This window comes from Corvus moneduloides, chromosome 14, assembly GCF_009650955.1.
Source record: "Corvus moneduloides isolate bCorMon1 chromosome 14, bCorMon1.pri, whole genome shotgun sequence".
NCBI lineage: Eukaryota > Metazoa > Chordata > Aves > Passeriformes > Corvidae > Corvus > Corvus moneduloides.
In genome coordinates this window covers 11,783,537-11,795,825 of record NC_045489.1, presented here as the reverse complement: position 1 = coordinate 11,795,825, position 12,289 = coordinate 11,783,537, and the positions used below count along the sequence as shown (strand labels likewise).

Here is a 12,289-nt window from a genome sequence, read left to right as displayed (position 1 = left end):
CCGGCGACGTTGCAGGAGCTGTCGGGCTCTGTGTGTGCGGGTGGCTGTGAGAACCCCCCAGCTCCGGAGTGTCCCAGTGTGTCCCAGTGTGTCCCAGTGTGTCCGAGCGCGGCACCCCCCGAGCGGCTCCAGGGGACGCGATCGGGACGGACGCGACGCTCTTTCCACCTCCCCACTCGCGCATCGCGTCAACAGCCCCCAGCCCAGTGGCCAGTGTGAGTCTGGCAGCTGGATTCCAGGGCCCAGCACAGCTCCCACTGGAGCTTCCCTTCCCATGATGGGCCAGTCTGCACATGTGAACGTGCTGGTAGAGCTTTGCAATTGCTGTCACGCAGAGGGGTGGTTTGTTTCCTCCTCAGAGTGGTCACAAGAATAAACTGTTTTTATATGAGAGAGAAAAAGATTTGTTTTATCAAGGAAGACCCTTGTGATGCACTGAAGGACAACAGTGTCTAGTCTGATGTGTGTTGGTAAGTCAATGCTAACATAGATCTGTTTTCTTTAGTAAGAAAAAATTATATCTTGAGTGCACTATTACAAATGATTCCCAACATAGCTTCAGCTTCAAGTCAAAAAGGATGAGATTTTGTTCTCATGCTGCTTATTTTCTCTTTAACTCAGAATCTTTTCTGGTATATTGAATACTGAAGCTTGTGGAAGATTTGCCTGTTTTGTTGGGTTTTATTAAAAAAAAAGAAAACGCTCAAACTTGTAATGTTGACAATGTTCTTAAATTAGACATTGTTTTAGTCTTGAGCCTTCTAAGTAGCCTTTATATGTGAGGTATGCCTAGCCCCTGCCCTGGAAGGATGTCTGCTGAGATAAGAGATTGCACAATCGTTCAGCAGGACTCCCTGGAAAGACAACCACTTGTTTGGTCACTGCGAAAAAAGACAGACCCACAATCCTTTAGGAGACCCTATGCAGATCCTTTGTAACCCATTGGCCTTTACCCATCCCCTGTATCCCTATAAAAGCTAAGCCCTCTGCCCCTGTGGGACACAGAGAGCTCGTCCCTGGCTTTCCCCTTCGCCGGAGTATGGACCGACAATAAAGCTACCTTTGTGCGGAACCAGCCACACGAGCCTCTCGTCTCTCTCTCTCTGGTCTGGCTTGGCCTGGAGGCTGCCCTGCCGAGCTGAGCTGAAATCATGAGCTGACAATCACTAAAGAGCTGACAGTCTCTGCAAGGGCCCTCCTGCCAGCAGCTGAGGGAAGACACCGGGCTTCAGGAAGGCGATTCCTTTCGGGACCATCTCTCCGGACCAGTCACCCCTTCCTCGGTCAGAGCTACTGACCCCTTCACCAGCTGTAATATTTATACATCATCTTTTCAATTTGTTATTGTACATGTTCTATAGAAAAAGTCATTTGAAAGGAAAAAATATACAAAACAGACCAGCTGCTTGGCAAAGCTGTGTGACAAGGCTCTGAGTAAGGTTTGACAAGGTCCAGGTAAAAGTCGGCTTGCTTAGAGACCAGGGTTACATGAGACAACCTCCACAGGTTTTTCCTTCAACATAAATTATTCTGTGATTCTATGATTAACTGCAATTTTGTTCCCAAAACCCACAGTCCTGAAATATTGCAGTTTTTAATTCAAAATTTATGACTCATGGAAAAAAAGGCTCTTCATCTTAACCATCAACACGTTTCTCACATGACTGACTGTAAAAGAAAAATTGTCAGTTGCATGTGATTTGTTACTTCTTCATACCATACTGAAGGGTTGTTTTGTAGAAAACCAGAAAGGTTTTAGTGAAAGAGCAGCAGAGAGGTGTACAGACTATGAATGTAATCTGAGAGAGAATTCAAGTGGCCACGTGGGGGGAGAAGGGTAACAGCTGCTGCTGGGGGATGCAGGGATTGTCTGGGGTGATACAGATGGGGTGTGCCCCACACAGGGTGCTGCAACCCCCAGTTCCTAAATGATGCCTTTCTCAGCAGCTGGGCTCTGCTGGCCACTCTAAGCTGCTGAGATTCAGGGTGTCCAGGGCAGGTTTCACTGGTGCACCTTAGCTAGGCTTATCAGTTCAGCCAAAGTGCTGGGGAGGAGCAGAGATTTACATCCATTTCATCATGAAGTCTTAAATTAGTGAATGACAGCAGAAAAAGGTCCATACAGGGCCTAAGTCAGCACTGAGCTTTTGCTGTGTAACCCCAGTGAAGTGCGCTGCACTCGAGCAGAACAGATGGTTGTTAACTTTGGTATTTGCTCACTAGATGTCTACTGCCTGACAGAAAATGTTCTCCATAGCCATTTTCCCATTCGAGAAGTAAAATAAAAACAGTAATGAAGGGGAGCAATGTGGCTTATTAGAAAGACAATTGCACTAACCATCAGAATAGCAAATTCTGGTTCTTGTTCTGTGTCTATTTTCCTGAACCACCTTGGCATTCCCTGTTCCATTTCTCCATACCTAATTTCTGAACTGGAAGATGGATAGTTATCCACCAATGTCAGGGTGTAATGCTGGCGGGGGGATTAATAAGCAAACTCCTTTATGGAGCAACTATACCTCATTTTTAAGGCCTTTCCTATGTGCATATATACAAAATCCCTGTTTTTATAAATCTGCCTTAACAAAAGTAGGTCTTTCTTCTAACTGAAGTCACATTAGACTCAGTGATTCATTTCACAGCAGTGTTTGCATTGTCACACTCATGTGGTCAGGATGCTGATGCTGCTTAGAGATGTCTCATTGTATTTAATGGGGCACGTGAGTGGGGAACAGTGACTCCCCCAGCCAAAGAGCAGAGCTTCTCTAGGATCAGGAGTAGGAGAAGGCGATGTACTTATTTGTATCTCAAGTTATCTAAACATTAACCATCTCTTTTCTCATCTCTCTCACCCTACTCCCTCCAGAAATCTGTTATTGAAAGGAAGGAAAAGGGAAAATGTTTTTAAATGGGCAAATTGAGAAATTCACAGTGTTGCAAATAGTCTGTGAGCAGGGTAGAGTTGCCTAGGGCTCTTTTATGAGTCTCACATGGGGCTGTAAATCAATTTAGAATCGTAGAAGTAAGGCATAAACCAGAAAACTCTGTGTGTGTGTGTCAGCTGTGTTCTGTACAAATGGCTGATATTGTGTATAGTGTTTATTGCAAATCCTGTTGTGACCCATTTTCTAATGTAACTTGTTTAATTTTTCTTGTGACACAAAAAAATAAGGTCCAGTGTTTGCTGCTATATATAAAGTATCAGTTCTCTATTGGTTTGAACACTGAATATGTTACTGATTCCCTCCAAACAGAGCCACTTTTAATCAAAACAAACTTAAATCCAGGACCAGGGGTTTTTTGCTTAATAAAACTCAAGTAATTTAAAGAATTTCTGCCATTTCTCCTGTACCAGCAACAGCAAAATATTGAGGATTATGACTTTGTTTTTCCAACATACAAGGCTATACATTAGTAAACATTTCCCAAGACATTTTTAGGTAAATACAGAATTTTCATCCACATCCGTTTTGGGCATAATTTGGGCTGCTACCTCTTGGGGAGCTTAAACATCCATATAGACCTGTGCCTTCCGGAGGGTCTTTTTTTCTTTTTGCCATTTTCTGTTTCAATCAGGAAACTTGGGGCAATTGTTATGTTGAATCTAAAAGAATAAATGTAGATTTAAGTGTTATTTAAGTATCTTATAGTAAGAAGACCACTTTCAGAGTGCTCTTCCCTGGAAGAGGTCTGAAGAATAACATCCCTGAGCACAGTGGGAGCATGGGTCTGGCTGTTCAATTTTCTTTTTTTTTCCTCCTGCAGAGCAGTTCAGGGTGTAGGTAAACTGGAATATTTCACATATCCTAGATATACAGAATATAACCAGGCTTGTGGACCAGACTACATCCACAGCAGTAAAAGGAAGTCTGTGGGGCAGCAGTAAAGAAACAGAGGAATTTGGGACTGTAAAGTTCCAGAAGTGGTTTGGTTTTTTGGTTTTTTTTCCCCTCAGTGCATATTTTGACCAAATCAGAAATCCTGATACAATCAAATTGAAATTATGTGTACAATACCACACCCTACTCAAGGTGTTTTTCTTGGCAGGACTGGAGAGAACAGAATTGCAGTCTGTTCCTCGTGGAACCATTCTTAGTGGTCTCTCCAAGGGGAGTAGGCAGAAGCTCTCCCCATCAAGGCGACAGCCCTGATGTGCCAGGGTTCGAGGGAGATTGAGGTTCCTGTCACAGGGAGGAAATGATCTGTTACAGCAATAGAAGTTCATGAGAGAAGGGAATTTGTAACATGCCCATCGCCATGACCAGCTGCTGGTGGTGTTGAACACAGATTTGTGAGTGCTGACATAGTTGCCTACATGAGTCATACTTTGCACTGAAAGTTTTATTTAATGAGCTTTGAGGAAAAATATTTCAGTTTTATGTGTTTCTCTATCCAGGCAAAAAGTTTGAACACACATCTTCCCCTTGTGGAGAGCGCTTTCTCTTTTCCAGCTGTCAGAACACAAGGGTCATTTGAGTATTCTTGTCAAGTTTTCCAGATGCTTGTTTTGAATTGATAGATTTGAACAGGAGCAGTTTGTTATGCTGGCACTTCCCCCCTCCAACTGCACAAAGAGTCAGCCTTTGCAGATACATTATCATCTCCTTCCCTGAAGAAACTGCTCTTCCTAAGATAGAATGAATGGGTTGGGAGATTTTTGGTCTGAACCAAAGGTCACACTTGTCTGATAGCTGTGAAAGGGAATGGGGATGTGTAGACTGTTGCCTGGGTGGTAGATATTTCTTGCATGCATATGTGTGTAGATAAGGCTAGATAGATTATTTGGCACTTTGACTGAAGTATTTTTCTGTTTTGGAAATATTTTTTCCATGATTGGAAGGAGGCTTTAATATCAAAGTGTAAGTAATTCACTGAAGTATAAAAGCGTTCAAGTTTTATATGATTTTTTTGGTTACAATTTCAAAAATCCTTGTCGTAAAATTCAACCTGTAAATCTGCTTTCCACATATGCTTTTATTTAACATCTTGTGGAAGTACTGCCCAGTATGCACATACCTACTGAGTTTAAATAGGCAGGAGAAGAGATGCAAAGGGTGTGCCAGGCACTGCTGGCCGGACATGCCCAGGGTGAAGGAATGGCTGTGGTGGCTGGGCAGTAGGAAAGAGGTGGGATGTGAGCATATGCCACCTGCTGAATTGCTTCTTTCATGTTGATCTTGTCTGTTTGAGGGGATTCCCACATGGAAAGAAAAATTATCTCCATTAGTATGCAAACTTGTGTAGAGATATAAAAGGATGTGTGGCCACAGAAGAGCTACTATTTAGATTCAAAGGAAAAATAACATGAAAAAGAAATTAGGCCTAATTTGAAAGAGTCATACCAGGTATGTATTCTGTGTCCAGACCAAACCTTAAGCCTTAAGACTCATTAACTAGCTGAGAAGGAATCTGCAAACTCCTGCTGAGAAACCTGGTGTCAGATTTGTTGGGTGATTATACAGATAATTAAAGCATAACGTGAATGTTTCAAGTGATGATCAGGTCAACTCTCCTGAAAGAAGGTTCTTGGCAGCTGAAGGTAAGAATGAGTGCTGTATATGACATTTTCATCCTTCTTCACTGTTGTAATTGCTAGATTTTGCTTAGCAGGCTGTAGCTCCCTGAGAGCTCAGTGGGGATGCTTAGGGCAGTGTGATCCTGGTCGCCTTCCTGCAGTCCATTTTGGACGGCCCCACGATCTTGCTCTGGCAGCCAGCAGCACTACAACCAGTGATGGCAAAGGAGGTGAGAAGGGTCTCCTGTGAGGGCTTGAGAGGACTTTAATCACATCTTGCCCCCGATCCCCAGAGGCAGAGAGACCTCATGGTCTGGGTGTGGGGGGTTTTTGTCAGGGGCTCAGGGGCGGTTCCTGGGCAGGGTTGGGGTACAGGAACCAATAGGGAGGACCCGAGGGAGTGGCCAGGACTAGGGGCAGGGGAGAGCAGGAGGGGGAAGATGGCATGACAAAAGCAGTGGGTTAACAGACTGCCACACTGCACCTTTGTTTGACCAGAGATTTATAACTAATGTCAAGTATGTTCAAGTAGAAACAATTTTACAGGCATAACAGTAGGATAAAAACTTGGAAATGAATCTTATGCTTGTATTCCAAAAATCGTTCTGGGTCACATCACTTAAGGAGGAGTGAGAGCCTCTGCTGCTCAAAGGAGTGACAAATTCAATTGCATCTCTGGCTCCATAGTGAGGCTCATGGTGATGGCTACTAGGATTAAATGTGATTTTGAGATGCTCCTACTGTTTCACTAGTTTGTGATATTTTCCATGAGGAGCAGTGCTTTTTTGTGTTTAAAAATAACTAAATATAGATAGAATGATCAGAGTGTATTGTCCAGAAGTTTTGCATTCATTAATTACATTTTCTTTGCAGTCTGATCTTTGAGTAACTGACTTCAGAGTTGCATTGGAAACAAGAGGTAAGTGACCTCTCAGGCTTGGATGCCTGTGAGCATGGAAAGGATTGCTTTCCCAAATAGTCCTGACTGAAGGGACCTAACCTAGCTACGAGGAATGTGACAGCCCTCTAATTCCAGTGCTTGTAATGAGCTGCCTCTGTGACATCTACTCAATTGGATAGATATACTGAAAAAATGAAAGTAACTGTCCTTAGGCCGTGATGACTCAGTTAAAAATAGTCCTACTCAGAAGGTTGTAAAAGCAGCCTGGAAAGTGATAACATTAGCTCTTCTGGGCTGTTGCACAACCTCATTTATCCTTTAATGATTCTTGTGTTTTCCAAACCAGTGTGCAATTAATGTTATTTAACGGATACAAGAGTGTTCATCAGGCATTTGTTCAGCAAATAAAATATTTTTAATAACTGTGATCTAAAACTTTAAGCAAATGAGTTTCTCTGATAATCTCTTCATCAAAGTAGAAATTCTCAAATGTCCACATTAAATTTTGGACTGCAGATAGCACCTTTAATGTATGTTTCAGTGGCTGCTGGGGCTGGAAAAAAATCATTACTAATTGATATGCTTTAATGGCCTGAGAGCTTTCAGAGTTGGATGAACCCAAGAGAAACGCTGAGAGGTAGATATTTGATTCTAATGATGCCTGAGTAGGTACAAGCAAAAAGTAGAACCATCATGACAGCTATATCATTGTCAAACTGCTATGCCTCAGGTTTTCTACTAATCTGACACTATTACAAAACACGGTTTTAATGAACCCATGAAAGGCAAAGTTAGATAAAGCATGGAAACATAGAAAAAGAAGTCTGTGCTGGTATCTGTATTTGCCAAGACAGTCACTGGAGAGAAAAGGAGTCTGGGATTTGTAAACTGTGTGTTAATTAGTGCATGGTATAATTTTATTCTATGTCCTGAGTATTTATTTAGTTTTTAAGACTACAGATATTACGAAATTTTCACTTAACTGTGATGAGGTAGGATGTGAATGACAGGTGTTCTAATTCCCGATGCTGTCTGCATTGATCCCTTCTGCAGCTGTCACCTTTACACTGCACTGGACACACCTCACACAGAATGGAAGAGACCATGAAGCATTAGAATACTTCTGGTTATTTTTTTTTCAACTGTGAGCTGCTTTATAAAGCATGAAATGCTTTATTCACCTTCAAAGACTTCCTATTTGTGGCCTCAGCCCAATTCCTAATTTTCACTGTCATCTACTGAGTTTCTAACACAGTTGTCAAAGGCATGTTCTCCTTACTGAGAGGTGAGAAGCAGTGGCATTTTCAGTGCGAACTGGGGCTTGTTTTGAAGGTTTGCTTTAGCATCAGAGTTTGGGGCCTATGGCTTTCATCTTATTTTTCATGTTTAATAGCATCTTTGGTGAGACTTAAGGGGAAAAAAGTACCATTGCTAATAAACACACATCATTGTATGCGTGAGTGAAGCAGAAGAACCAATACATAACCCTTTCTGGGTATAGTTTTAGGATTTACAAAATATATTTGTGTTTTGTTTGGTAGTAAATGTGCTTTTTTTAATGGGTTTCTTTTGATTACTTGGAGACTATCATTATATGGAGCTAATAATTCCTGTTTATTCCATGAAACTGGAAAGGTCCTTTGTAGGCAGCATAAAAGCTTGATGTTAAGTCACACCTGCTTGTAGCAGAACAGTTTTGATGATTAAGAAAACTTGGAGAGGAGTACACAAAAATTCAGAGAGAATGAAAAAAGTCTGAACATACTTTCTTTATGAGTTCTTTTAACTTTACACTGTTCTTTTAACTGTGAGACAGGCAAAGGCTAAAGCAAGTGGCCTCAGGTAAAGAGAGAGAGAAATGAATGCTCAGAGCAAGATCCTGAGCACTCAGGAGGATTATATGACCTCAGGGCAAAAAATACGGATTATTTTTGTCTGGATCTGGTAATGCTTGTGCTGCCTAAATCCAGAGGTTTATGTAACTATCTAAACCCAGATTAATTGTGTTTAGAAATCCTCAGGAAAAACAATGTCTGTGTTGCTCTCACTGATAAGAATAGAGATTTTTATCTTATGAAATGTGTATTTGAGGGACACAATAGGTTAGTTTTGTAAGTGTAAATTTAATTTGTGTACATGCATGAGAAAGCTGAGAGGGCCAGACTCCTTGTAGATTTAGGAAGTCATACCATAACAGATGTGCTACTGCTTGAAATTTGCCTCAAAACTGAGGACATGACAGTTTATGCAAGAGTCACAATTTCCTCAAACTACTGAGGAAAAGGAGATTTTTTTGAATTTTACCAAGTTGCCCCCACTGTTGTGTCTTGGATGTTTATGGATTTCAAGAATATAAGGCTGTCACTAAAAGTGACTTTATGGTTTGTTGCAGTGAAATTGTACACCTTCAAAAAGGAAAGGACTCAGCAGGTAGAGAATGTTGGTGGACCTTGTACCTGTGTGCTTGGGGAGCAGGAAACCATTGAGTATTTCAGTGGGCTGATGCTCTCCTGGTGCCTGGTCGTGAGGGGAAAGGTGCATTTACAAAGGAAGTATTACACAATGAGCATGTACAGTTGTTTGCCTTAAAATATATCTGCAGGGTGTCCAAACTTGTGTACATGATAGTTTAATACAGTCTCAGCTGTCAATTTTTAGAGTACTTTGTGTGTTTTTTCAACAAATTTGATACTTCCCTGTCAAATTCCATATCATGGATAGCCAAAAATACACTTCTGTTAAATTAATGATACAGGAGAGATCTCAGTTGTATCTGGTTCTTCGTGGAGGAAGGTGAGAAAACAGCCAGGCAACATTTGCCACAGAGAATGTTTATTAACAGATCTCTTGGCAAGGATGAATTGAAATAATCATGCGAGGAGACCAGGGCAGTGGTGGAGCTACCAGCTCTGCAGGCACTACAAGATGTGTAGGTGCAGCCCTTGGGGACAGGGTTCAGTGCTGAATTTGGCAGTGCTGGGTTGACAGCTGGACTCGATGAGCTCAGAGGTCTTTTCAACCTGAACGATTCTGTGATTTTCTTCTGAAGAGAGAAATGAGTGGGGACAGGCTTCTCAGCTGGTGTAGACCTACCTACCTGCCTGAAAATCTGGTTTTAAGTGGAACTCATTGATTTATGCTCTTTACATCTAGGCAGGTATAAATATTGAAAACAATTGCATGAGTGGAAAATCAGGGTCAGTACCTTTTGGTTAAGATATTTTGCAGTGATTTCGGTGTGGATTTACTGGTATCTTGTCTGCTTTCTGGCATTTATTGACTTGCTCATGTTCACTAGATCCAATTTACAGCTCTTCACATGGCCAGAACATAGCAGTAAATCTAGTGCATTAAATCAGTGAGCTGGATTCAGTCCTTTATTAAACCAACAAATCTGGATTAATTCCGGTCTTTGGAAGTGTTTCTATTAAACAAAAGACCAGTTAGACCAGTGTCTAGAAAATGTCTTTTGATTGCTTTTGTTTTGAAAGCTTTAAGTGTTTCTCTCCTGAAGCCCAGCTACAGTGTCATTGTCTCTGCAGAATATATACAGTTTCCCCCTCTATTCTTTTTTTTTTTCCCTAAGAGGGATAATTATATGAATTATTCTTGCCAAATTTTTTCTGTGACTCTTCTTGAAATTTTTCTAATGGTCTGAGTCTATTAGAAAATGATGGAAAGATCCATTTCTATAGCACCACATTGCTTTGTGGCCATATCTCTGTTTTTCAGATGACCTATGTGTTGATGTTTCTTCCCCCAAGTGCAATCTAGTTTAAGCTAATACCATTAAGAAGAAAAGAAAAAGACATTTGACAAGAGTTGTTGTGGATAGAAGTTGTGTTTGATGGTGTGGGTGGAGGTGTTTGAAGTGCTAATGTTTTTTCTTCCTGGAATACTGGTGTGACAGAGGTGTCAAGTTTTGATAACTGGAAACTGCAAAAGCGAATTCGAGTTTCAGCCTCTGTTTTGGTTGATTGTAACATTCTTACTGTCACCCCAGATTCTCTTCTTTCTTTCTTCATTCTGCTTTCAGACGGTTTTGCCAGCAACTTAGATTTCATGCTTTCTAATGAGGATGTCAGTTTTTGTTCAGATAGCTGCAGAGTGTGTATGGAAACTACCCATTTTCCTCTTAAGTTAAATACACAGTGCCAAATTATTTTTTTTTAATTGGTGCTATTCTTTAGTTGCAGTTTATTTTTGTAATGTAGGAAGAAACAAAATCTGGTTTTTATGCCTTGAAAAGTGCTTTGTATTTGTCAAATGTTATCTGTCACATATTTGCTCTGTCGAATGTTCTGTGTGTATCTCTCCTCTGTTTACTGCATCCTCTAAAGCACTTCTTCAATGCTCAATCTATGTTGACCTTACTTCTCAAAATATTTGCTAAATGAAACAGGCTGTTTGGAGACAGTAGCTCCTAAGCATGTGCATTCAGTTTATTTCTGGGCAGTTTGGGGTTTTGTTGCCATCGGGAAACATGAAGAGTATAAAGAATATAGAGTATAAAGCTTCCAACTCCTGGATATAAATCAGCTGTTCCTAAAATCAGTCAATATCAACAGGGTGAGCTGGAAAGTTGTGACTAAAAGGTGTGTTTGTGTCATCTTTACCCATGATCTTCCTATATTTGTGTAGAAAACCCTGTTGAGAAACCATTACTGCTTTGCAGAGCTTGCCTTGATGGCACTGAACGGTTTCTAAGGGAGGTGGGTAAACCTCTCATAGGGATGTCTGCAGACAGTCCCTAATCTGGCATACTGGGCATGACTGTGTTGTATGCCAGGGAGGAAAAATGCAACCAAAAACTTGGGAAAAGCCTTTTATGTGTCTCAAGAATCTCATTTAAATCTCAGCAGTCACTTGTTTTTCTTTAGTCCTGTGTTGCTTGACTATGTGATGTTAAAGGGACTTGTGCGTTTTTGTATTTGCCAATATTAAGTTCTTAACTCTTTTCTTGGGTGTATATAAAATGCAAATATATAATTGGGTAATACACAGACTTTTCCTGTGACAGTAACAAAAATCAGCTATGATTACAAATAAATTCCCTTTCCAAAGGAAAGTCTCTTTCTGTCAAAGGACAGCTCCTAAGCTGTGCTATGTGATGAAATGCATGTATGAGCATTAACAGGTAATAATATGCTTTGAACAATACTGATAGAACTAACTATTATAGTGGATTTTTAAGGTTACCAACAGAAGACGTTTAATATATACATGAATGCTCCTGATATTGCATTTTCTGTAGCAACTGGTCATTAAATTCTACATAAGGATGTTTGTCTCTTCACATAGCAAATACACATGAAAGTCACAAATGTCATCACCCAGCACTTTGCTTGAATGTGCATATTCTGCACATGCCTGCAAAGTGCCTGCTAATTAGGGTAGAAAAGGCTAAATTGATTATGATCATTAGAAGTGAAAATGGCTTCTTCTGTCAGTTGCAGAAAAGATTAACTTCTTTTTTGGAAAACTTATGAAAGTTCTGCACAATTTCTTGTGTGATTTACTTAATTGCACAACACAATAAGGTAATTACATGTCATAATGATGTGATTATGTGTATTTGCTCAAAATGTACAATTAGATGCAATTGCACTCTAAGAAAATAGAAAAAATTTAAGGGCTAAGGCACTGAAACATTTTCTCTAACTTGCCAAACTGGGAGCACAGAGATGTCAGTGGCTCTGATTCAAGGTGCTCCTCACTGATGTGAATTAACATGAAAATATATCTGGGAAAACAACCAACCGAGAAAACAACAAAAACCCCCTCATTTACAAAGATATTCCAGAGGCCGTTATTTGATTGTTTCATTATCTATGTGTGAAATTTTAGGCACAGTTTGAACAAGTCTCATCTTG

The 12,289-nt window shown here is 40.6% G+C and overlaps 1 long non-coding RNA gene across 1 annotated transcript in view; it reads left to right on the top strand.

The window, feature by feature from the left end:
* Window positions 1–12,289, top strand: part of LOC116451075 — a 73,365-nt gene that overhangs the window by 47,307 nt on the left and 13,769 nt on the right. Inside the window, exon 4 of the long non-coding RNA XR_004243082.1 lies at window positions 6,389–6,434. This is a non-coding gene — a long non-coding RNA (uncharacterized LOC116451075). The remainder of the gene's footprint in view (window positions 1–6,388; window positions 6,435–12,289) is intronic.